This window comes from Phascolarctos cinereus, unplaced genomic scaffold, assembly GCF_003287225.1.
Source record: "Phascolarctos cinereus isolate Bilbo 61053 unplaced genomic scaffold, phaCin_HiC Scaffold_2;HRSCAF=192, whole genome shotgun sequence".
NCBI lineage: Eukaryota > Metazoa > Chordata > Mammalia > Diprotodontia > Phascolarctidae > Phascolarctos > Phascolarctos cinereus.
In genome coordinates, this window is record NW_027555625.1 from 382,999,371 (window position 1) to 383,025,374 (window position 26,004).

At 43.1% G+C, this 26,004-nt stretch overlaps 1 protein-coding gene and 1 long non-coding RNA gene across 6 annotated transcripts in view; both read left to right on the forward strand.

Annotated features, from left to right (window-relative positions):
- The first annotated feature begins 35 nt into the window (after positions 1–35).
- On the forward strand, positions 36–11,752 carry LOC110192855 (uncharacterized). 2 transcript variants are annotated; one of them, XR_002320281.2, is made up of 4 exons: positions 36–324; positions 5,512–5,723; positions 7,390–7,635; positions 9,930–11,752. It is a non-coding gene; the product is annotated as an uncharacterized LOC110192855 (long non-coding RNA). The 2 variants fall into 2 exon arrangements; XR_002320280.2 differs by having other exon boundaries at positions 9,933–11,752.
- A 10,403-nt stretch (positions 11,753–22,155) lies between these two features.
- NDST1 (N-deacetylase and N-sulfotransferase 1) overlaps positions 22,156–26,004 on the forward strand; it is a 62,666-nt gene continuing 58,817 nt past the window's right edge. For 2 of the 4 annotated variants that reach the window (XM_020964318.2, XM_020964316.2), the window contains exon 1: positions 22,157–22,369. The gene's annotated coding sequence lies outside the window, so the exon portion shown is untranslated. Of the gene's footprint in view, positions 22,856–26,004 lie in introns of all 4 variants that reach the window. The other 2 variants (XM_020964321.2, XM_020964317.2) reach the window with 2 other exon arrangements.

Below are 26,004 nucleotides of genomic sequence, written 5' to 3' on the forward strand. Positions count from 1 at the left end.
TAATTTGTCGGACTTCGGGAAAAGGTGAAATTTTAAAAGATTTGTCGATGTTGTTTTATAACGTCATGGGGAAGAGGAAGAGGCGTGTCTCAAAATGGCGGCGTCCAAAGGACGACATCGAGACCGTTTTTCAAGATGGCCGCTTCCGTGCCTAAACTGGTTCTTCCGTACATCTCCCCACCTCCCCCAACTAGAGGGGAGCTAGCGTGTTTAAAACCTAAAGCAATAGAGGGGGAAATTGTGATTATTATAGCTAACAAAAATAACTCTTTTGTATAATTTCTTAATGTCTACAAAACAATTTCTTCCCAGCAAACCTCTGAAGTAAGTAAATTTTTTCTTATTATATCCATTTTGCAGAGGAGGCCACTTGAAGCCCAGGTGGAGAAATTAGCTGCCCAAGGTCACACAGCTAACAAGAGTTAGAGTCAAGATTGCAACTTAACTATACATATCTGCATTGGTAAAGGAGGTTTTCTCATAGAGCCTTCCCTCTACCAATGAAATCACGTGTCTGGGCCAAAAAAGGGATTAAGGAGGAAACTTCTAAATAACAATTGGTGAGGAGGGCAGGACCGACCTCACTGGGGGTAATAGTCTGGGAGCAAGGTTAGGGGGAGGGGGAAAGGGGAATAACCAATCAATAATCAATCAATAAGCATTTACTGATCACCTACCAAGTGTCTGGCACCGTGCTAAGCGCTTCACAAATGTTACCTCAATCAGTGAACATTCATTGAGCCCCAGAACTAGTAAATACTCTGTTATAGTGGGAAGAGCCACAGACTGGGGGTAGGGGGGGTGTGGCAAGGTCAGATGACCTAAATTGTAGTTCTTGCTCTGCAATTAACTTTCTCTGTAAGGTTGGACAAATTATTAATCGTCTTCTGGCCTCAGTTCTTAAATAAGTGAGGCATCCTAGATCATCCCTTAGGTGCTTCCAGCCTGGCGTTTTGTACACTAAGGGACTTTTCAGTGTCCTGTACTAAAAACTGTGAGGGAAACTGGGAACTCACATCCTAGGGCCATATTTGAAAAGTATGTTTCCTTTCTGCCCCAGGATTGTCTAACCATAATGCCTGTCCTTGGTCCTGCATCCAGAATCACACAATTCCCAGAAAGAACAGTCACCATTCTCTTCTCTCTTTTTAATCCTTTCCACTTCTCCCCTCTCCCCCCCTCACCTCCCCCTCAAGCCAATGTCAATTCTACTCCCCCAACCCTTTCTTCGTCTCTCCTCTGTCCCAGGCCCTTTGCCTTTACCTCCTTCCCCATTAGCTGAAACCCCTCCTTCCTTCTTTTTTCAGACTTTCAGTGGCCCCTGGCTTTATTAACCATTTCTATGGCACCTTTGTCCCTCAGTCTTCAGCCTCATTAATCTCTGAGAAAGGGCCACTGGATGTAATGGCTGTGGGGCCTTGTGATCCCAGAGTCCATCAGTGTGATTTGACCAGGATAAGAAACTGGGTTCCTGCTGCAGCTCCTGGCTCCCCTAATGCACAATGAGGAGCTTTTGTTGTCTCTTTATCATTTTCCCACTCTTAAATAGGGACATTCCCTAAGGCTTTGTCCTCTGCCCTCTTTTCTTTCTACTCCCTCCTCTCTTCTCCTGTGGTTTCAGCTGTCACCTCTGTCTAAGACTTACAACTCTTTATCTCCAGCTACAACCTTTCCCCCAAACTTCAATCCCCTATTTCCATCTGACCACTGGCATCACCAGGCCTTTCAAACCTAGTATGCTACAAACAGTTGTACAGCTTCTTGCATATACTAGCCTCATCTTTTAATTTCCCTGCTTCTGTTAAGGGCATTACCATCCATCCCATCCTTCCACAGTTTCCCAGGTGTAGAACTTCTGAGTTATCCTTAATTCTTCATTTTTCTGTTAGCCTCTATATCCAACTGGCTGCCAGGTCTTATCTCTCCCAGCTTCACATCTTTTGTACTCATCCCTTCTTCACTTACACACACTAGTTAAGACCTTTCGTTACCTCTCACCTGGATGATTGCAATAACTTCCTAATTGGACTTTCCCCTTAAAGATCTCCCCTTTCTAATTTATCTTCCATACAGCTGCAAACTTGGGAGAGCAATGGTAAGGCACAGGTCTAACCATGTCACTTCCCTGCTGCTAGGCAATCCTACTATACCTGCCTTATCAACTCACTAGCCTACTGTGCACTGTGATTTTTCCAGACTTTTTCATCCAACCCTCAAACCTCCGATTATTCCTCCTCTCACTCTTACTCAAGTGCCCTCTGTCACTTTTTTCTCCTTTACTTCTTCATGGAAAAGTGGCCTTACTCCTTACCAAGGCTAACCCTTATATTTGTACAAGTAATCCATTCCATCATGTTTCCCCCAACAGATTAATCCCTCTGTCCATCCCCACTCAGTTATTTCCAGTTTCTCCTAATTCACCGACTCACTGGCTCATTCCCTACTGCCTATAAGCATGCCTCTGTTTCCCTATCCTTAAAAAAAAAACCCTCACTTTATCCTTCCATCCCTACTAATTGTCATTCTATATCCCATCTGCCCTTTGCAGCTAAACTCTTCGAAAAAGCCATCTACAAGAGGTGTCTCTACTTTCTCTTTCCACTGAAACTCCTCTCTCCAAAGTTACCAATGATTTTTTAGTTGCCAGATTCAATGATCTTTTCTCAATCCTCATTGTCCTTGACCTCTCTGGGGTCTTTGACACTGTTGATCACTCCTCCTTGGTACTCTTCTTCTCCCTAGGTTTCAGGGACTCCACTCTCTCCTTGGGTCTCCCTCTATTTTTACAATTGTTCCTTCTTTCTCCTTTGTTGGATCTTCTTCTAGTTTATGCCCTCTAACCTAAGGTGTCCTTGAAGGTTCTCTTTTGGGCCTGCTTTTTTTCCTCTTTACCACTTCACTTGGTGAACTCACCAGCTCCCATGGATTTAATTACCATCTCTATGCTGACGGTTCTCAAATCTACCCGTCCTGCTCCAATTTCTTTGCTCAGCCCCCATTTGCATTTCCAACTTCCATTCAGGTATCTTGAGTTATATGTTCAGTAGACATCTTAAACTCAAGATGTCCAAAGTGGAGCTCATCTTTCCCCGAAAAGCTCCCCCACCCCCTGCCACCTTCCCTATTACTGTAGAGGACATCACCATCCCAACCTAGAAGGCATCCTCAATTCTTTGCTCTTACCCCCAATATCCAATCTGTTGCCAATGCCTGCCAATTTCACCTTTGCAACATTTCTCAAGTACTCCCCCCACCCCCTTTCTCTCCTCTGACACCGTGTAGTGCAGGTCCTTATCACCCCATACTTGGACTATTGCAAGAGCTTGCTGGTAGTCTGCCTTCCTCAAGCCTCTCCTCACTCCAAACCATTCTCCATTCAGCCCACAAAGTGGTTTTCCTAAAAAGAAGGTCCAACCATGTTTCTCTCTCTCTCTCTCTCTCTCTCTCTCTCTCTCTCTCTCTCTCTCTCTCTCTCTCTCACACACACACACACACACACACACACACACACACACACACACACACACACTCCACCACCACCACTCAGTACACTCCTATGGCTCTCTATTGCCTTTAGCATCAAATACAAAATCATTTAGTTGGCACTCAGAGCCCTTCCTAACCTAGCCCTTCCTACCTTCCCAGTCTTCTTATACCTTACTCCCAGCTAGGTACTCTTCAATCCAATGATCCTGGCCTCCTGGCTGCTCCACAAACATTTGACTCCTCAGAGTTCCAGGCATTCTCTCTGGCTGTCTCCTGGGCCTGGAATATTCTTCCTCCTCTGCTCCAATGACTGACCTCCCTGACTTCCTTTAAGTTCCAGCTCAAATCTCTTCTCCTATAGGAGACCTTTCTCAACCCCTCTTAATTCCAAGCCCTTCCCTCTCTTCATTCCTATTTATCCTATGTATATCTGGTTTGTACATATTTGTTGGTTGTCTCCCGATTAGATTGGGAGCTCCTTGAGGGTAGAGACTATCTTTTGCCTCTTTTTGTATCCCCAATGCCTAATAGGGTGACTGGTAAATAGTAGGCACTTAATAAAGGACAGCTGGGTGGCAAAGTGGATGGAGCACGGGGCTTGGAAACAGGAAAACTTATCTTCATGAGTTCAAATCCATCCTTAGACACTGGTGTTGACCCTGGCAAGTCACTTGAATGCTGTTTGCCTCAGTTCCTCGTCTATAAAATGAGCTGGAGGAGGAAATGGCAAAGCACTCTAGTATTTTTGCCCAGAAAAACCCCAAATGGAGTCATGAAGAGTCAGACATGACTGAAAATGGCTGAACAAAGGTGCTTAATAAATATTTATTGATTGATTGATTTAAGATGCAGCTTAGGTACCATCTTCATCAAGAAGCCTTTCCTGGACCACTTTCAGGGCCACTAGATGGCGCAGTGGAAAGAAAGCTGGGCCTGGAGTCAGGAAGAACTGAGTTCAGATGTGACCTCAGATACTAGCTGCGTGATCCTGTGTGAACCTCTGTTTGACTCAGTTTTCTCATCTGTAAAATGGAGATAATAACAGCACCCACCTCACAGGGTTGCTGTGAGAATCAAATGAGATGATATTTGAAAAGTGCCTGGCACCTGGTAGGTGCTTTATAAATGCTTATTTCCTTCTCTTCCCCTTCCACTTCCAAATGAGTGTTTTCCCTGAAAGTTGTCACTTTTACAGGACACACACGTATTCCATTAGTGCACGCAGTGCTCTACACGTTGTTAGAATAACGCTGGGACTCTCGGAATGACCATTAAGACAAATCTTGAGGCAAAGAAGGGAGGAGACTGGGGAGGGAGGTGATGAAGTCACTGAGCGAAGTCGAGCTGTCATCCGCTTCACTGAGAATACTGCCAGACTGTAGAGCAAGGGTATGCGAGAAGCCACCAGACTGGAGACGCCCCGGCAAGGCTTCCGGACATGTCCCTTGATGCCAATTTACTATTTACTGCCCGAGGACTCTGGCTTTAGTCTTTTCCCTTATCCTCACACCAGCAAAGCAAACTTGACACATACTGAATAACAAAACGACAACTTCTTGATGTTGTTCAAAAACATCTATTTAAGGAGATAAAGAACAGCAAAGATAAGATGATTAAGAGACATATCTTACCCTCTCTGGACATCAGTGTCAAATAAGGAGGTCAGACCACATGGTCTGTAGTGACCTTGAAAGCTTTAAGACCTAAAATCCTATAAGTCTATTTATTAGAATACATTATATAAACTTAAAAAGAAAGAGAGAGAGAATTGGGGAATTCCAGGGAGGCATATTTCAGGTCAGTGTAAGGAAGAGCTTCCTAGCATTCAGCTCTCCAACAATGGCAGAGGTTGCCTCATGAGATAGTGAGCTTCCTGACATTGAAACTCTTCCGAGGCTACATGAAGGATACTGTAAAGGGGACTCTTGCTCAGGTATAGGTTAGAGAAGATGCTTGAGGTCCCTGCTAATCAAAATTCTTTAACTCTAAAGGTTTCTCGTGTGTTATTCCTGTCTCTTCATCTAGGAAGGAAAGGATGATAGAAAATAAGTAGTGCCGTAAACATCTATTTCATTTCTACTTTTGCTACCAAGGAGGATGATCTTTAGAATGCGAAAGATGGAAGAAAGCTGGCTTTGAGGACATCGGAACCTAAGGTATATGAGGAGACGATGAGAACACACCTAACTGCCCACGGTGAATTCAGGCGGCTAAGCCTGGATGTATTCCATCCCAAGGTGAGGAGGACCCAAGTGATTGGTTAATATGATTGCTGGACGGTGATCTTTGAGAAATCATAGAGAGGAGGAGAGGTGCTGGGAGATAGAAGAAGGATAACTTTTATCTTACTTGATCCTCACCGCAACTCTGTGAGGCAGATGCTAGTATTATGCCTACTGTACAGATGAAAAAACTGAGGCACAGAGGCAGTAAATAACTTGTTCAGTTTGAAATAGCCAATTGTAATTGGTGATATAGGACTGAACCTGGGTGGGTGGGGGAAAGATGGGATTAGGGAGTCATCTGTCCATAGGAGTTGATGGAGTTACTGAGAGAGAACATAGAGGAATAAAAGAAGAGGGCCCACGAAAGAACCTTAGGGTAAACCCACAGTTAGGGGACTTAATGTGGATGACGAGCTGGTAAAGGGGATTAGTCAGACCAATCAGGAGCTATACCAGGAAAGACTGGTATGAAGAAAACCTAGGGGGAAGAAAGTATCCAGGGGAGAAGGTGGTCAGTAGTGTCAAAAAGAGGTCAAGAAATATTATGGTTGAGAAAAGTCCTAATTTCCATCAGATTCGGCAGTTAAGGTTGAGCATTGGTACCTTGGAGAGAGCACTTTCAGTCGAGTGATGACAAAAGATTGATTGCAAAGGATTGAAGAGTGAGTGAAGGTGAACGGTGCATGTAAACAACTTATTTTCTAGGAGAAAGGGGGGATATATGCTGAATGTCCTTTCCTTGCCCTCCTTCAAGAATTCACATTTAACAGACACTTCATACCACTTACTGTGTATAAGCCCCTATTGATGCAAAATAGAAATGGCATCACCTGTCAAGGTAGTGGAGTTGGAACGCTCTTTGTTCCCCATTGCTACTTACAACCTCTCTGGCACCAACACTCAGTAACCTCTTCTCAATCCATATTTACCACCCAGTCAAGATGCTCGTAGCTGCTATCTACTGACCATGAGGACATTCTCCTTAATGAGTTCCCTGCCTGGCTCATGCTTTCTCCCCTCCTTCCCAGTTACTGCTCTCCTACTAGGGGACTCCAACATACGTGTTAATACTCCCTCAGACACTCTAATCTCCCAGTTCTTCAACTTAGGTATTTCCTGCAACTTACTTCTTTACCCTACCTCGGCTACATGCAGAGATGGTCATACTCTTGCCATCACCTAGAAATGCTCCATTTCCATGTTTATGTACTTTGAAACTCCCTTATCTGATCACAGCCTGTTGCCATTCCATTTCTCCCTTTGCCTCTACACCCTGCTTTTTGTCTTTGCCCTGCCCTTTATTGTGACCTCCCATCTCTCAAGTGATGAGTTTTTCCCCATGCCTGCACTAGCTACAGTCTCCTTTCTTCCCCAGTCTTCACATTTGCTAAACTACAGCTGTCCCTTCCACCTCTCGACTTTCCCCATTGTGGTTTCCATATGTGGTGGGTTAGCATAAGAAGTTAAATGGGAATTTTGGGGGAGTTTTGCAGAAGCCACAGATGACATACAAAGGCCAGTAGATGATGATACAGATCAGCAGATGCACAAAAGTTTAGAAACTCAGAAATGTATAAAATATGTGTATGATATTATATAATATCAACATATTTTATCCCTTAGTACCATAATTCTCTGGTATGAAGGGAGGGCCAAAAATTTTATGCGGGTTTTTCAGATCGCCAGGGCATCATGCCCCTAACTCCCTCAATGTGGAAGGGAGAACTGTCGTTCAGCTCCTCACTGTGCTCTTCCCTCGAGATCATGCCCTGCCAAACCTTAGACTTGGATGAATCCTAGCATCTGATGCCTTCATCCCTACATGTGCTGCTGAACAGAGTTGACGAGAATCACAAAACCATGCTGACTGGGTCCAGTACAAATTTACATTACATAATTTCAATTGGATGCTCATTGCAGCAAGGTAAACTTTATACGTCTCTAATTGATTCACTATCCCACTTACCACATACCTTTTCTAAACCTTTCCGTTTTTCCTCAAACCCTACCCTCTCAGTGAGAATCTTATCTCATATTTCACTGAAAATATAGAGGCCATTAGCAGAGAGTACCCTTATGTACTCTCCTCATCTCACATCACTGAGATGCTGCCACTTCTCTTTTGCCCATCTCACATGAAGACCTTGCCCTTCTCATTGCCAAGTCTAATCCCTTTTAATGTGATCCCATTCTACCCCCTTCTCCAGGATATTGCTCTCTCTATCATTCTCACTCTCTCAATAATCTTAAACCTTTTCCTATCTATTGATTGCTTTCCTACAGCCTACAGATACACCCATGTCTCCTCCATCTTCAGAAAGCCCTCATTTGAGCTATCCATCCCCAGTAATCATAGTCTCATATTTGTCTTCCATTTTATAGCTAGACTCCTTTTGGGCATTTATAAGTGCCTCTACTTTCCTCATACTCTCTTCATAGTCTCATATTTGTCTTCCATTTTATAGCTAGACTCCTTTTGGGCATTTATAAGTATCTCTACTTTCCCTCCTCATACTCTCTTCTTAAATCTCTGTAATCTAGCTTCCAAACATGTCATTTGAATTGAAACCACTCTCTCCAAAGTTACCAATGATCTCTTAATCACCTAAGCTAGTCGCCCTTTCTCAATCCTCATCCTTCTTGATCTCTTTATAGCCTTTGACATTTTCTATGACCCCCTTCTTAATACTCTCCTCTCTTTAGGTTTTCATGACTCTGCTCTCTCAGTTCTTCTCCTGCCTCTCAGACTTTGTCTTCTTAGTTTCTTTTACTGAATCTTCTTCCAAGTTCTACTAATTAACCATGGATATCTTCCAAGGCTGTGTCCTGTATCTCTTTTCTTTTCCCTTTCTACTTTTTTAATTGGTGATCTCATCACTCTCATAGACTCAACTTTTCAACCATAATCTCTGTGCTTATGATTCCTAGATCTACTTGTCTAATCCAAACTTCTTTCTTGGCCTCCTGTCTCTCCAACTTCCAACTGGACATCTTGAACTGGATATCCTATAGACATCTTAAACTCAACATGTTCAAAACTGAACTTGTTATTATTATTTACCAAAAAACCCTTCCATTTTCCCAATTTTCCTCTTCCTGACAAGGGCACTGCCATCTTCCCAATCTGCCATCCTCAGCTCCCCACTCTTACCCTGTTCTATATTCCTGTCAGTTCTACTGTCATAGTATATGCCCCTTCTGTCCCCTGACATTACTGCTGATCTAGTGCTGGTTGGAGAGAATTCCAAAGCCAGAGATAGGAAAAATCATAAATAAAGGATGGCACAGTGGATGACGCAGGGATGGAGAGAAGTCTAGTTTGCTGAAACAGACAGCAGGTAAAAAGGAACAGTGTGAGATGAGGAAGAAGGGAACAATCATTTATGAAGCACGTGTTATGTGCCAGATACTGTGCTAAGAGCTTTTACAAATATTATCTAATTTAATCTTGACAACAGCCCTAGGAGGTAGGTGCTATTAATATTCAACTGAGGCAGACAGAGGTTATGCAACTTCCCCAGGGTCACTTAAGTTAAGTGTCTGAGGCCAGATTTGAGCTCAGGTCTTCCTGACTCAAGGCCCAGCACTCCACCCATTGTCATTTAGCTACCTCATAAGATGAGGCTGGAAAGATAGGCTGTGGTCTGATTATAGAGGACCTTAAATTTTAGGCTGAGGAGTTTGACCTTTCCAGTACCAAATTGATGATCCTTTAGGAAATATAGAGGCCTGGGGGGGGGTGTAAGAATAGGGGTGATATTATGAGATGTATGTATCAAGGTGATGTCTGTGGGAAAGATGGGAAAGATAGATTGGAGATTAGAGATAGAACGACTGGTTAGGAGTCAATTATAGTATGTGAGGGAAGAAGTAATGAGGACCTAAACTGAGGTGATGGCAGTAGGAGTAGAAAGGAGGGGCCAGATATAGGAAATTGTGGTAGTAGGATCAAGAGGACTAAACCAATTTATTGGGTTAGCCTGATCAGGGACAGTTTACATGTTGTATGATTCCCTGGGGGCTGCCTCCAGTATCTTAAACTACTATATTAATGCATAAAAGGGAGTTTTATTTCTAAGAAGCATGTCTAGAAGTAGGTTTCTATGCATAACGTCAAATCTGTCATTATTTACAAAGGCAATTTGAATTCACAATATAATATTCAGTTCTAATAATTTAAGACAACCCTGTTCTCTTTCTCTGCTCTTTACTCCCTAGTAGAACATAACCTCCCTGAGGGAAGAGGCTGTATAATTTTTTATTCTTGTGTGGAGGCCTGGTACATGTGCACACTACCTTCTATAGGATCTCTCTGCCCTGTTCCCAGGAGCAATCCCAGGAGAATCACTGTGTCACATGAGGGACAAGTGCCTTGGAGAGACTAGAGCATCTGTAGCTGACTGAGATCAAATAACTGTATGTGAAGGAGCAGGCTGTTTGGCTTCAGCTTGTCAAAAGACCTGTCATTGAAGGGTGTGAACAAGCAGTTCTCAAGAGAAGACGTGCAAAGAATTCACAACCACATAAAAGATGCTCCAAATCACTAATCGTAAGAGAAACATAAACCAGAACAATTCTGACGCTTTGCCTCACGCTCTGCAAATTGGTAAGAATGACCCAAAATGGCAACGGTCAATGTTGGAGGAGTTGTGGGGAGAGAGGCACCTTCATCCATTGTTGGCAGAGCTATGAAACCTTTTGGAAAGCAATTTGGAATTATGGAAATCAAGTGACTAAAATGTCTATACCCTTTGAACCAGAGACTCCATTACAAGGAAACCACTGATAAGAAAAAAGTTCCTATGTGCTCCAAAATATTTATAGCAGGCCTTTTTGTGGTAGCTAAGCATCGGAAACAAAGTAGATGCCCATCAACTGGGGATTGGCTGAACAAATCATGGTATATGAACATAATGGAATATTACTATGCTGTAAGAAATTATGTGTGTCAAAATGACTAACATGGAAATGTGTTTTACATGATTGCACATGTATAACCTGTATTATTAGACTGCTTACTGTTTCAGGGAGGTAGAGGAGAAAGAGGGAGGGAGAGAATTTGGAACTCAAAATTTTTATAAAAAAGAATGTTAAAAATTGTTTTTACATATAATTGGGGGAAATAAAATATTATTCAAAAAAAAAAAGAAATCACATGTGTGGTAAGAAGCAGAGAAGCGTAGAAAGATCTATATGAATTGGTACAAACTGAAGTAAGCAAGGCCAAGAAAACAGTATACACAGTAACTACAACAATTTAAATGTTAAGAATGACACACCAAAAAATTAAAAAGTAAATAACAAAATTATAAAGATAAAGTGGGTACTCGAAGAGATATGAGAAGACACCCAATCTACTTCTTCACGGAGGTGGGAGGTCCACAGATGTTACACATTGCACATGTTTGTGGACTTTCTCAATGCTGACTTTGTGCTGACTTTTTTTTTCTCTCTCTCAAAAAAAATTGCTATTTGTCGTATTGAATGACTCTGTGAAGGGGATTATGATTTTCATTTTCAAGGAAAAAGACTGAGATGGGGAGGAATACATGTGATAGTATGTGATGTAAGAAACAGAAAATATCAGCAAACATAAAAAGACCTGTTAGTTTCAGCTACAGTATCTTTGCCTCATTTGACTCTGGGGCATCTCAGTTCCTTCTTCATTCATGGTGTCAAGTGAAGGGAATGGGGTCTCTGACTTTGAGAGTTTTGAAAGGTAAGGAGAACAAGCTATAGGATTCCAGGACTTTGAAGCCCAAGCCAAATGTTTCCGCCAGCCTCTCATCAATGTCCAGAAAGGCAAGGAGCAATCTTCCAAAGTGACATTCTGGACACATACCAGCAAAAGCTGAAATGAGGACTAATCCAGAAGAGATCCTGCCTTTGTACATGAGCTTGGTGGAACCAATGTGCTGTAGGAACTGAGTTAAGTTTAGGCGAATGTGGCATAGAGAAGAGTCTGCCCCCAGATATCTGGTTGGAAAATGTGCTTTGTTCTTGCTATATCTCTGAAGTAAATATCCCTTTGTAAAAGCTAATTGATGTTAAATGGAATTTTGTTGGGAATCACTGTCTCTTAATAGTAAGGGGAATAGAGCTGGTGGGAACTCCAGCAAGTGACCATAGAGAAGAGATACCCTGTCCCCCCCCACGAGGCCTGAGGGGAGATGTAGTTGGGTAGGCCCTGAGAAAATGGGGCCAGACAACTTTATGGCATTCATGTCCTCACAGAGGCATAAAACAGAAAGACATGCATTTGCTGAAGGTATTTGTCACTGTAAGGAGATTCAGCGTAAGTTAAAGTCAAAGAGAGGCTCCTTTCATATTGTGAAGTCTTCCAGCTATGCCTGTTTGCAGATCTCTTTGTGTTGATTGCTTCAATCAATAGATCGATCAAACAATCACTGGAATTTATTAATTGCTTGTTATGTTCCAGAGCCTGGAAATACAAATAGAGGAGCTAGAGAGTCCTTGACCTCAAGGGGCTTATGGGATATAACACGTTCACAGAGAAGTAAATATAGGATGTGTACAAAATAAATATGGAGTGATTGGAGGAAGGTTGGGGTCAGGGGAAAAACAACTGTGAGCATCAGCAAAGGCTTGTTGAAAGAAATGGGACTTGAGCTAATTCTCGAAGACAGTTAAAGATTCTCCAAGGTGGTGGTAAGGAGAGAGAGCAATGCAAGCATGGGGATGGCGGGGAGGCAAGAGAGGCAACATCTTGTACTGGAAATAGTTAATTGATCAGTTCGATTAGATTGGAAAAAGACTATGTTGACAGCTGGAAAGATAGACTGGAGTCAGACTGTGAAGGACTTTAAATCATGAATACGGTAGAAGAGTTTGTATTTTATTCCAGAGGTTATAGGGAACCAATAAAGCTTCTTCCATAGGCAAGTAACTTGATCAGTGACTTTTCTTTAGGAACATAAATTTGGCAGCCATGTGGAGGATGCTGTATGGACAACAGATTAGAGAGGTGAAAGCCTAGAAGCAGGGAGACCACCTGAGTGGCTATTACAATAGTCCAAGTGAAAGGTGCTGAGGGGTTGAACTAGGATGATTATGGTGTGAGTGGAAAGAAGAGGGTGTATGCAAGAGAAGTAGAGAAGAAAGAATGGGAAAAAAAACCATGACAACTTGGGCATCAATACCCAGAATGTTATAGAGGCTCCTAATGAGATATATAATCATTCAAGAGTGTCTGGCTTAACCATCCACCTGGGAAAAACTAAGTGGATAAAGATGGTGCCTATTGTGAAAACAACACTTTAAGACTTCAGAACTCTGATCAATGAGTGACCGATCATGACTTCAGAAGATTAGTGAACTATTTCTCCTGCCTCCTGATCAGTCAATAAGTAAATAAACACTTACTGAGCACCTGCTATGTGCCAGGCACTGTGCTAAGTGCTGGGAATACAAAGAAGAGCGACAGACAATCTCTGCTGTCAAGTTGCTCCCAATCCAGTGCCTCACTGCAGCATGTGTTGATTTGTTTAGCTGTATATGCTATAATTGGGGACTTCACTGTGTGTGTATGTGGCGTTAGTAATAGTGATGTGAGAAAAAGAAAAGAACATCAGTAAAACTCTGAAGTGTATCGATTGTCTTGTTGTCCAGATATTGATACGTAATCGATTGGAAATCAGAATATGTATCAGAAAATCACAGAACTTCTGAGCTGGAAGGAACCTCAGAGGCTATCTAATCCAGTTCCTTCATTTTACAGATGAGATAACTGAGGCTCAGAAAATTTAAGTAACTTGCCCAAGACTTTGCAGGTAATAAATACCAGAGGGAGGATTCAAATCCAGATCCTCTGACTCCATTACCAGTGCAGTTTCTGCCATACTACATTGGTCCATACACAAAAAAGAATCCCCACAGTAACACAAGTGGTCATCCAGTCTTCTATCTATTTTCTTCCCTTTGTGACTAATGATGTGCATCTTTGTAAGATTGTTGGCCAGGCTCAAGGCAAGGGAGAGTGAGGAATCCATTTGTGTGGCTGAGGTTCTGTGCAGGTTGTTGTTGGAGAACCTATCTATGACTTTTGCTTTACTCGTCCCCATGCTCTGCATAGAGATAGATCTATCGGTGTCCAGGGTTCCAGAAAGGACTAACATTCCCAAGCTTCTGGTCCTGTTGGCAGACTGTGGAGGGCAAATGTGTAGGAAGACGGGGAAACAAGCCTCTGGGCAGTGGTCACAACTTGCTGGAGAGGCAACAAGTGTGCAGTGAGGTGGTGTATAGAGTGCTGGGCTTGGAGTCAGGAAGACCCGAGTTCAAATTTGACTTCAGATACTCGCCAGCCGTGTGACCCTGGATAAGTCACTTAGCCTATGTTTGCCTCAGTTTCCTTATCTATAAAAAGGAGATAATAATAGTACCTCCCTCCCAGTTTGCTGTGAGGATCAAATGAGATAATATTCATGAAAGAGCTTAGCACAATGCCTGGCACATAGTAAGCGCTATATAAACATTAACTATCATCATCATTATTATTAAATTACTACTGCAATAAAATTCTGGGTTCCAGTCCCAGTTCTAACTCTGTGACCTTGAGAGGAGCTTCAGTTAGAGAGAGGTATATGGTCACACAGTATGGGCAGGTTGGGATGAGTTATGAATTGGATTTAAATGAGACAGAGTTTCACACAGTTGTCAGCTTCACTCTCTCTTCCTGAATCATCAAAATCCAGTGGCAAGACAAAAATCAAAATGACTGGTGATGGCCCAGGATGCAGCAGATCGAAGACCTTGGTGTCGCCGATGTTTGACCCAGCTCTAAGCTCTCCAAGTGCCTGCTTCAGCCTGCTTCGTGGCTGGTGGAACAAATTGTTCTCATCCACCTGTTCTGCTGGGGAAAGTTTTCATATGCTTGGGGTAGACACTCCCCTAACTCAATGACAGGCCTGTCAGTTACCCTCAACCTTGTTTAGCCCTTCTGCCAAGACACTTTACCTAGGAGGTTTCAATCGGAGTGGGGAGGAGTTGGCGAATTGTAATAGTGATGAGAAACAGAAGAAATGAAAGAAAGGAGTAACAATGAAATGTTAAAAAACAACAGAAGAGAGCCGAAAGAAGTTCAGAAGGGGATTGAGAAGCAGAATTTTTTTTTATTATGTTAAATTTAATATGCAAACTATGCAACAGAAGTTCACATTTTCATATGCAATCTTCTTTGTATATTCAAATCTTGATGTTGCAGTTCATAATAAAAAATTTTAAAAATTTAAGTTACTTTATATTCACCTTACAGATACTTTGCTTGTATGCACATACATTATTCCCTTTATAGAAGGTAAACTTCTTGAGTCCAAAAACTGTTTTTTAAAAAATTTTTACTTTTACCCCCATTGGCTAACACAGTACCTGGCATATGTTAGGAACTTAATAAGTACTTGGTTGATTTGATTAGAAGTTTTCAAAAGAAGAATTGCAGAGTATAAATAACCATTTGAAAACATGCTCCAAATCATTAGTGGTAAGAGAAATGGCAATTAAAGCATTTCTGAGGTTTTCCCTCACATTGTTACATGTCTTGTTTTGTCTTTTTTTGTGAATGTTGGGAAGACAAGAACACTAACAAATTATTGGTGGAGCTGTAAACTGGTCCAACCATTCTGGTTATCAGTTTGGAATTATGCTAAGAAAGTAACTGAACCATTCATATCTTTTGGCCCATTGCTGAACATATAACTTAAAGAAGTAAAAGACAGAAGCAAAGGTCTAATATATAAAAAATAATTTAAGCAGCACTCTTTGTAATAGCAAGAATTAGAAACAAAATGGATGCCTGGCAATTGGAGAATGACTGAAAAAAATTTGACATAAGAAATGTAATGGAATATTATTGTACAATAACAATGTTTAATTAGCCTTTAAAGTTCACAAAGTGCTTTACCAATATTAGCTTATTTTAGCCTTGGAACAACCCTATGAGATAGGTGCTATTATTATCTTCATTTTACACATGAAGCAAATAAGACAGATGGTAAAGTTACTTGCCCAAGGTCACATAGAAATGACAAGGAAAACAATATACATAACGATGGAAATAATGCAAATGGAAAGAACAGCCACCACGAAACAAGTGAAACTAAATGTTGCAATAGTATGAAGAATAAGATTGGTCCCAAAAAAGAAATATGAGAAAATAATTTCCCCCACTCCTTTGCAGAGGTTGAGGTCCATCTGCAATATGGACTAATGGATATGGCATAGTGCCTATAATGTCATATTTTAGAAATGTATTGATTCATTTTGCTAACTCTAAAAAAAATTGTTATAAGTAGCAGGAAAGTTATTGGAACCAATCACCCCACCCTTCGTATGAGGTATAGTGGAGCAAGAAGGATCCTGAGAGAATTTAGAGAAACGTGGGAAAATTTGTAGGAACTGATGTACTTAAACCGAAGAACAACGTATGAGATGACTGCAACGATGCGAATGAAAAAATGACTAAAAGTGAGCCAAACCCTGAGGGATTTAAAAACCACTGATGACCAAGATTTCAGAGGAATCACTATGGAACATGCTGCTCATCTACTGACGGAGAGGTGATGGACTCAGAATGCAGAATAAGACTTCTGTTTTTGTTTTTTGGACGTGGCCAATACAGGAATTTGTTTTGCTGGAATATACATGCTTATAGCCGGGATTTTGTTTCTCTTCCTCAGTTGGAGGGGAGAAGGTGGGAGGGAGATAAGAAGGATTTTCTGTGATGGAAAAAAAATTAATTAAAACAATTATGATCCCCAAGAACAGATAATAAAATATGTTTCTGTCTTCACTATAGTCAGTCAATAAGCATTTATTAAGTACCTACTATTTTCCAAGCTGAAAAAGGGACAGGACTTACCAGGACAAAATATTGTATACTACATTGTATACTATTATCATATATGTTTATATCTTCTCGGCCCTTTGAGGCTAAGATCATGTGTAGTATATCAGATGTGTTCATTGTATTTAGGTGGTGCAGAAGATGGAATCTGGAATTGTAGTCAAGAAGACCTGAGTTCAAATCCTGTCTTAGACACAACTCTAGTTGACTCCAGTTCCCTATATGCCCTGGGCAAATTTTTTAACCTCTCCTCGATTCAGTTTCCTTATCTGTAAACTAGAGATAATAATAGCACCTAACTTGTGAAGATCAAATCAGATAACACAAAATGTTGTTACTGTCATTGTTATTTGATGTTTTTTCATAACTGCTTTTCTTTGTGCAAAGGGAAGGTTTATTTTCCCCTTAGAAATGAGTGTGATGTGAAAGCAGAAGGCATCAAGAGCCTCCATGTTGAAAAAATCAGGAATTCCTTAGTAGATGCAACATTGGGTCAGCTAGGTAGCACAGTGTGTAGAGTACCCAGCCTGCAGTCAGGGAGACCTGAGCTCACTTGTGGCCTCAGTCACTTCTTAGTTGCATGACCCTGGGCAAGTCACTTACCCTTTGTTTGCCTCAGTTTCCTCATCTATAAAATGGAGATAATAATAGCACTTAGTTCCCAAGGTAGTCCCCACGAACAAGACACTCTATCGATTGGCTCTGGGCATTTTCTCTGTCTCCCATGCCTGGAATGCTTTCCCTCCTTATCTCCACCTACTGTCTTCCCTGGCTTCCTTTAAATTCCACCTAAAACATCGTCTTCTCCAGGAAGCCTTTCTCACCCCTTCCTAAGCCTAGTGTCTTCTCTCTGTTAATCGTTTCCTGTTTATCCTGTCTCTAACTTGTCCATGTCTGTATTTGTGTGTTTGTTGTCTCCTCTATTCGATTGTGCGCTCCTTGAGGGCAGGGGCCTCTTTTGCCTCTTTTTGTGTCCCTGTTGCTTAGTGTAGTGCCTGGCATATAGTAAGCTCTTAATAAATGTTGATTGATTGATTGTATGATAGTCAAATGGCTATTTAGGCAGTAGGTGCTGTTTAACATTTTTATCGATGACTTGTTTGTCCAAATCACAGATGACACAAAACCAGGAAGGATGGCTAAGAACAGGATGACAGAGTCAGGATCCAAAGTGATCTGCAGAGGCTAGAATAAAGGAAGGAAATAAGCATTTATTAAGTGTCCACTATGGGTCAGGCACTGTGCTAAGCCCTTTTTACAAATATGCTATTTAATCCCCACAACAATCCTGGAAGGTAGGTGCTATTATGATCCCCATTTTACAGCTGAGAAAACTAAGGAAGACAGAAGTGAAGTGACTTGCTCAGAGTTACCTAGCAAGTTTAGTCTGAGGCCAGATTGGAACTCAGGTCTTCTTGACTCCAAGTCCAGTACTCTATCTGTTGTATCATCTAGCTGCAATTGAGTTGGGTTAAATTAAGATGAAATAAGCACAATGTAAGGTGTTAACGGTTCAATTTTTAAAAATCAGCTTCTCCAGTACAACATGTGGGAAGCATGACTCGAGAGCAGCTGATCTGAAAAAGATCGAGGGGTGGGGTTAGTAGACTGCAGGTTCAACATAAACCAACAGTCTGTTATGGCAGCCCCCAAAGTGAGGAGGCTTGGTACCCAAGACGAGGGAGGTCATGCTCCTACTACTCCACGTCTGGAGTACTGTATTCAGTTATTGAAGGATCCTGGGAAGGATATTGACAAGATGAACATCTTCCAGAGGAAGACAGCCACAATAGTCAAGGGTCTTGAGATCATGCCATAAAAGTACCAGGAGAAGATGGAATAGGTGAAAGTGTGAGGTCTGACACCTGAATTCAAACAATCAACTTCACCAGCACCACATATGGGAAGAGAAGGCCTGGAGGGCAAATGACACTTGTTATCAAGTATTCCAAGGTCTGTCATGTGGGAGAGCGGACTCAGATTTCCTAAGCTTGTCTCCCGAAGGCAGAATTAGGAGGAATGGGGAGAGATGTTGAATCAGAGGCAAACTTCCTATTAGAGCTGTCCCAAAATGGGGAAGGCCTCAGGAGGTGTGGGTTTAAGTGGAGTCATTTCAAAGAAACATTAAGCATATACTTTTTGCCAGGAACTGAGGACACGAAGAAAAAGCTGGTCTCTTCCTTCAAGAAGTTTACGTTTTAATGGGGGACTTCCAGAGCTCTTCAAGCAAAGTCTGAGTGAGTACTTGCAGGATATGTTGTAGAGGGGATCCTTGTTCAGGTATAAAGGGGGCCCGATGGCCCTTGAGGTCCCTTCCAATGCTGAAATTCTATGATTCTGTGCCTACTTTAAGGATTTATAAGTCATTTTCTGATTAATAGAGTTAGAATCCCTTAAAATAGTTTGTCTCTTTAGGTTAAATATTTCCTTAACCTCATTTGAACTACTAGTTCCTAGCCAGTCTTTTTCTTCTAAACCTATAATAGCATAAAGACAAACTTTAGCCCTGCCCTCATTCTAATCAGCTAATGAGTAGGGTCTGAATTAATGAGGCATTACTGTGTTAAGTAATAATACTAACTGGATTCCTTTTTGCTTTAGGGATTCAAATAACTCATGTTTACCTTGTACACTGCAGGGAGTAAGGTGTAAGAAGACTGGAAAGGAGGGAGAGGGCTAGATCATGAAGGGCTTTGAACTCTAAGCAGAGCATTTTGTATTTATTCGTGAAGGCAAGAGGGGGCCCCTGGAGTGTATTGACTGGGGGTGGGGGGGTTACATGCTCAGACCGGTGCTTTAGGGAAATCACTTTAGTGATTGAATAGAGGATGTATTGAAGTAGGGAGTGACGAGGCAGGCAGACCCACCAGCCGGGTTATTACAATAGTGAAGGCAGGGTGATGAGGGCCTACACCAGAGTGGTGGCAGTGTCAGAGGAAAGGGCTGGCATAAAGGTCAAATCAACAGGCCTTGGCAATAGATTAGACATGGAGGGGTGAGAGATAGCAAGGAGTCAAGGATGACTCATAGATTGGGAGCCTGAGAGGATAGTGATGCCTTTTACATTAATAGGGAACATAGGAGAGTCAGAGAGGGTTTAGGGGGAAAGATAACGAGTTCTGTTTTAGATGTCTACTGGACATCCATTTGAAGATGTGTGAAAGAGAGTTGGAGATGAGAGATTCAGCAGAGAGGTCAGAAGAGAGTTTGGGGCAGGATAGATCAATTTGAGAATCATCACTAGAAAGATGGTGATTAAATCCATGGAAGCTGATAAGATCACCAAGAGAAATAGCATAGAGGGAAAAGAAAAGAAGGCCGAGGACAGAACTCTGAGGGACACCTACAGTGAGAAGGTGTGATCTGGAGAAGGATCCAGCAAAGAAAACTGAGAAGGAGCAGTTAGATAGGTAGGAGGAGAACCAGGAGAGAGTAGTGTCCTGAAAAGCTAAAGAGAAGAGAGTACCAAGGAGGACAGAGTTATCAACGGCATCAAAGGCCAAAGAGCTCAAGGAGAATGAGGATTGAGAAAAGGCCATTGGATTTGGCAATTTGAGAAAGAACAATTTTAGTGGAATGGCCTAGGTCATTCTACTATCGACATTTTAAGTGAACACTGAATTACAGTCTAGTAACCCTGGTTTTTTTTTTTAAGTCTTGCTTGACATCTTGGTGTTATGCCGCCATTTTTTTTATCACTTTAAAAAAATAAGATATTCCTAAAACATTTTTTAATCAAAGTCAAACTGAGTGGCCTACAGTCTGAATACTCCATTCTCTTCTTTTTTAATTGAGACATTTGGCCTTCTTCAATCTGGTAGCTTCCCTCCTGTTCTCCAAAATCTTTTAAAAAAATTACTGACAGCTCAGCAGTCACATCTTTCAGTGCTTTCAGTACCCAGGAATATTTTTCTTTTGGCCTCTTTCTTGGATTTTTTTTCCCCCGCTGTGAATTTCTGGGTGCCTCGATTGCCATCCTTCCTACTTGTAGCTGCTCTAGCTTGGTGAATATACATGCATAGGCAATCTTCCCCTTCCCCTTTCTTTTCCAGTTTAAAGTATCCTTGCAGATAAGATAAAAGGGTATCAACAGGATGATCATATAGTTTGGTGGATTCATAGCTAGTTTAATGACTGCCCCTCCCCCCAAAAGTGTTAATTAATCGACGGAAATCTAGAGGGAAGTCTCCAGTGGGAGCTGTAGAGTTCTGTGTTTGGCCCAGCCACGTCAACATTTTTTTTTTATGCTTATCAGATTTTCACATCATAGGCTCATAGATTTAAAGTTGGAAGTGACCCTGCAGGTATGTTATCTAATCCAGTTCTCCCATTTACCAGATGAAGGAACTGAGACAGAGAAATTAAGCGACTTGCCCAAAATCATACAGGTTGTAAATCCAATTCAGTAAACATTTATTAAACGCCTACTGTGTGCCAGGCACTATACTAAGCACCAGGGATAAAAAAAAAAGAGGCAAAAGTCATTCTCTGCCCTTGAGGAGCTTACAATCTAATGGATAGCAGATCCAGAATTCAAACTCAGTTGTCTGGTGACAACTCAAAGCTGGGAAGGATAGTGAATACACAAGATGGCAGAGTTGGGATTCAAAATTATCTCAATAGGCTAGAATGATAAAATGAAATTTAGAATACCAGAACTGGCAGGAACTTTGGAAATCATGGATTCCAGCCCTCTCCTGATATGTGAATCTCATCAGGTGGTCTTTCAATTACACCCAACATTCATTGAAAGTTTACTGTCAGCAAGCAGTGTGTGGCACTAAGCTCTCTGAGCTTATAGAGAGTATATAGATTATAGATTCAATCACAGAAGGGTGAAAGTTCAAGGGTCTGAATGTCATGTATTAGCTCACAATTATTTCATTGGAAAACTGATTGAAAGAACTAGGCGTGTTTAGCATTTATTCCTTTTTCCCACTTCCCATCTCTGAAGTAATCTCTGCAGACCAGAGAGAGGGTAGGTGCCTGGAGTTAGATAGAGCCAAGAACAGATTCCAGAAGTCGTAAACGGCCCCTATGCTGAGTATTTATTTTCAAGAAATGTTGCTCTCTTGTTGTCCCTGTGAGTCTGGGGTTGCTACTCACTCTGCTTTTACAACCTTATGGCTAGTCCAACCGGTGCTTCTTCTGAAATCCTTCGCTTTCTTTCCCTCCGGTCCTTTTACTCTGGTCTTTATATGTTAATTTCACCCTTTCTCCTGCCCCTTTCCCTTTTGCTCTAACTTTCCCCTCTTCATCCATTGTATATGTGGCTCCCACTCCATTTAAAAACCTTCCCTCCAATACTTGTACTAATGGTCTTTGTTCGACTTCATCCCTTGTGGATCCTCTTTCTGGCTTTTCCAGAACGGTCTTCCGGTGATAAGCTTTCTCTGACCCGAAATAACTTGTTAGTTTAACTAAAAACTCAGGTTGGCTTTTCCCGGGGTCAGCAGTTACTGCGGCCCCGGCCTGTCCTTGGCCCCGGCCATCGCCCTGGTCCCACATCTGACAAGCACCCCCCTTCCCCCTTCCCTCCCATCCTCCCCACCCCTTTACTCCCCTCCCCTCCCCAAATCCGCCCCCAGACAGGGGTCAAAGGCAGACCCGAGCATCACGTGTTCGCACAGCACCACAAAACGGCGAAGAATCCGCCTTTGGAGTCAGAAGATCCAGTAGGAGATTCCGGAGTCCTGCTGGGCCCCGGGGTCGGAGACTCCCTGCAGAATCGGGGCTGAAACCTCGGGAGACCTGCGGGATCCATTCCCGAACGCCAGAAGCGGGGCGCGTTCCTAGTTGGGTAGGGAAGCTCTTCTGGGGGAAGGCGGGGAGAGTTCCCCCTGCGCTCCGCGTGCGCCCTATTGTGTGTGAGAACCCCCAGGCGCTAGCCCCCGGGGAGCAGCAGACCCAGGACCCTCACAGCTCCAGCCCAGCCTTTGCCTTCCCAGGAAAACTTCCCAGCCCGGCCTGAGGGTGCCCTGCTTAGGGACCGGGGGCTGGGCACCGGGAAAGAGGAAGGAAGGAAGGAGGGCGGGCTGGAGGAGGCGGTGGTGGCGGCGCTGGCGCTGCGCTGTCGGGGAAGGGTTACCCGTGGCGGGGGCGGGGGGCCCGGGGCCGGTGCTTGCAGCGGGGCCCGGCCCAGGGCTTAGTCGGTGGTGGCGGCGGCTCCAGCCCGGGTGTGCACGGCTCCCAGCTCCTGGGGACGCGGCTCGGGGGCACGGGGAAGCAGCGGCTGCAGCTGTCTGCGCCCTCTCCCAGGGGCGCCCGGAGCTCGGCAGAGCAGCAGGTAAGACGCGAGCGGGAGCCGGGGGCCCGGGGAGCCCTCCCCCACTCCCTCGGCTGGGCTGAGGAACCCATGCAGGCCGCGCAGCCGGAGCACGAGCAGCCTCCGCCGGCCGGGAGCCCCGGGCTCCGGTGTGTCCCGGCCGGGAGGGGCCCAGATACCGGGCCCCGGGAGGGAGCGCCCGGCCCCGGGCGGCGAGGGGGGGGAGGGGTTGCAGGGCTGGAGACAAAGGGGAGGGGGCTCCCCGGGAACGGAGCTTCCCAGGGAAGGGGGAGAGAGAGAGAGGGAGCGAGATGCAGGGCCAGGGCAGCGGCAGCTGGAGGTCACAGATAATGTCACTTGTGAGGAATTTTCCCCACCCCCCTGGCCTCCCTCCCCTTACCCCCTCTCCACCGCCACCCCCCTTTGCCTCCTCTCCAGAACAGGGAAAACTTTTGTCTTGTGTGTCCCAGCTTCGTGGAAAAGGAATGGGCTCCTATGGCAATGCGGCCCAACCGGTTTTCCCCCCAATGGCCTTTTCCTTTTGGGAAGACAGTGTGCGCACTGCTCCCCAACCTCCTCTCCTCCTCCCTTCAGAACCCTTGGGAATGTATTACCCTTTTATAAGTACTGGTTCTTTTTCTGTTTTTTTTTTCTATTTTGGCAGTGAAGGTTAGGAAAGGGAAGAGGTCCAGGCCTCGTTGAGCACCTTCTTAGGCTTCAGTGACCCTTGGCTAGGGGTCTCAGGAGTTGGACTATTTGTTCTTTGGCCTGGGGTTAAGGAGACTACTTGGGATGAATTTAGTTAAATTCCATAAACATTTATTAAACTCCCACTAGGTGTAAAGCCCTATGCTAGTTGCTGGGGGTAAAGAGGTGAAATCAGACTTAGTCTCTGCCCACAAGGATAAATGTTAAACTTAACAGTATTTGACACCATTCACCACCTTCTTCTCCTGAATACTCTCTCTTCCTTAGACTTCTGTAACACTGCTTTTTTTCTTCTACCTGTCAGATTACTCCTTTATTGACCAGTCCTCTTCTTGTCCTCCAGGGTGTGAGTACCCCTAAGGCACTATCCTGTAACCCCTCCCTACTCTCTCTTTTGGTGATCTCAGCAGGTCCCGTGGATTTAATTATCGTCTCTATGCAAATTATTTCCAAATTTGTATTAGCCAGTGGCTGTAATCTCCCCTTTTCACTTGAATCCTGCATCACCAGCTCCAACTGCTTTCTGGATATCACCACCTGGATGCTGTGCTTGGCACGTCAGTCTCAACATGTTAAAAACTGAACTCTTCATCATTCTCTCTTAATCGTGCCCTGACTTCTAACTTTGAGGTTTATTTTGATGGCACTACCATTTTCCATTTATGGAGTCTGGAAAAGCTGGTATTATCTTTGACCCTTACTTGTCCCTCAGATCGAATCCTTTAGATTGTACCTTCTCCAAATTTCTTATATTTGGTTTCTCTCCTGCAACCTTTGGTTAAGCCCTCACCACCTCTTTCTTAGACTATTGTAATAGCTTTGTAATTAACTGGTCTCCTTGACTCCAATTCATTTTTTACAGTTGACAAAAATCTTTCTAATGTATGGATCTCATCTAATCATTTCTTGTCTTAAACTTTCAGTGGCATCCTGTTGCCTCTAGATGAAAAATATAGACTCCTTAGTTTGATACTTCAGATCTTCCAAAATCTGCCTTCGGCCTTGCTTTCCAGCTTGAGTTCATGTTGCTCTCCATTATATATACTCGGCATTTTAGCTGAACTGGACTGCTAGCTGCACTTTGAACTTGATTTGCAGTCTTCTGCCCCCATGCAATAATGTTGGCCATTCTCTATACCTGGAAAGTACTTCCTTAACTCTGAGAATCCATCTCTTCCCTGCAGGCTCAATTCAAATGTCACCTCCTCTTTGAACTCTTCCCTGATTCTTCTATCTCGAAGTATGCTCTCCCTCCTCAAAATTTCCTTTGGTCCTATTCCAGGGTCTTTGCTTTTTACCTTTTACCTTACACTTTCTTTTGCATTACACATTTGTCTGTATGTGTTATATTCTCCCCCAAATGGATTGTAAGCTCCTTGAGGACAGTGACCAAATCATTTTAAAATCTTTGTAATCCCCAGGCTGGAGTTGAGCTGAATCTAATTAGGCCCAGAATAGCAGTTCCTCTCTGGAAGTGTTAGTAACAATTGTTCATATTTTTTTTTGGCCCCATTTTGCTTTCCTATCCTCACAGGTATATTGTGTCAAATAAGTATCGTTATTGCCATTTTACAGATGAGGAACCTCCTCACAAACCTTACCTTTTTGCTTTATATTGTCCCAGAAGTGACACTGAGTTTTCAAAAGCCCAGCCAGCGAAACCCAGATCCTATACCAAGCTGGAGAGGTTCCCAGTGTAGACCTGTAGACTGATTTTGCAATCTGAGCTAAGTTTACATAGAGTCTTTGCTTACAAGTTGACCATCATCAGCTGATGGGAGTTTTTTGACCTATTGTAACTCACGAAGACAGTTCTACTGAAGGGCTGAGGAGGTGGGGATTGACTTGTCGGGGGGAGAGAAGAGATGTGTAATTTACATTTGTGGAAGGACTTACATGCTGGGAAACTGAGACTCAGAGAATTGAAATGACTGGCTTGGGTGACTGGAATTTGTCTTTGGTCTTCAAAAACAGTATTCTGTTGTCCCGAATACCTTGTGGTGCCTCCTGTGTGGAGAAATAGCCAGGTTTCCTTTACTATCGCTACTCCCTTCCATTGTAGGAGCTCTGCTTAGGTTCAGTATATTCTTGGATCTCTAGAAGAATGGATAAGGGAAGTACTTGAATGCTTTGATTATCAGTGCAGTTAACAAAACAAACATTTGCAGAAATGCTCGTGTGTAGTAAGAGTAGGTCAAGCTCCGTCTTCAGTGATCAAGATCCCCGGATAGCTAATGAGTTTGTAAACGAGGGTTCTGCAGGTCATCTTCTTCTGAGGACGCCTTTCTTCCTATCTTCAGATTAGCAGGGGGCTATTAACTGACTTACTGGTTTGTAATTGTTGCACCCATTTTGTAGCTGAGAAGAAAGAGAGCTAAAGTATAGAAATTCAGCTTAGGCAAGAAAATAGATCAGCCACTTGTAGGGCAGAGAAGGGATTTTAGCAGCTTCAAACACCCTTC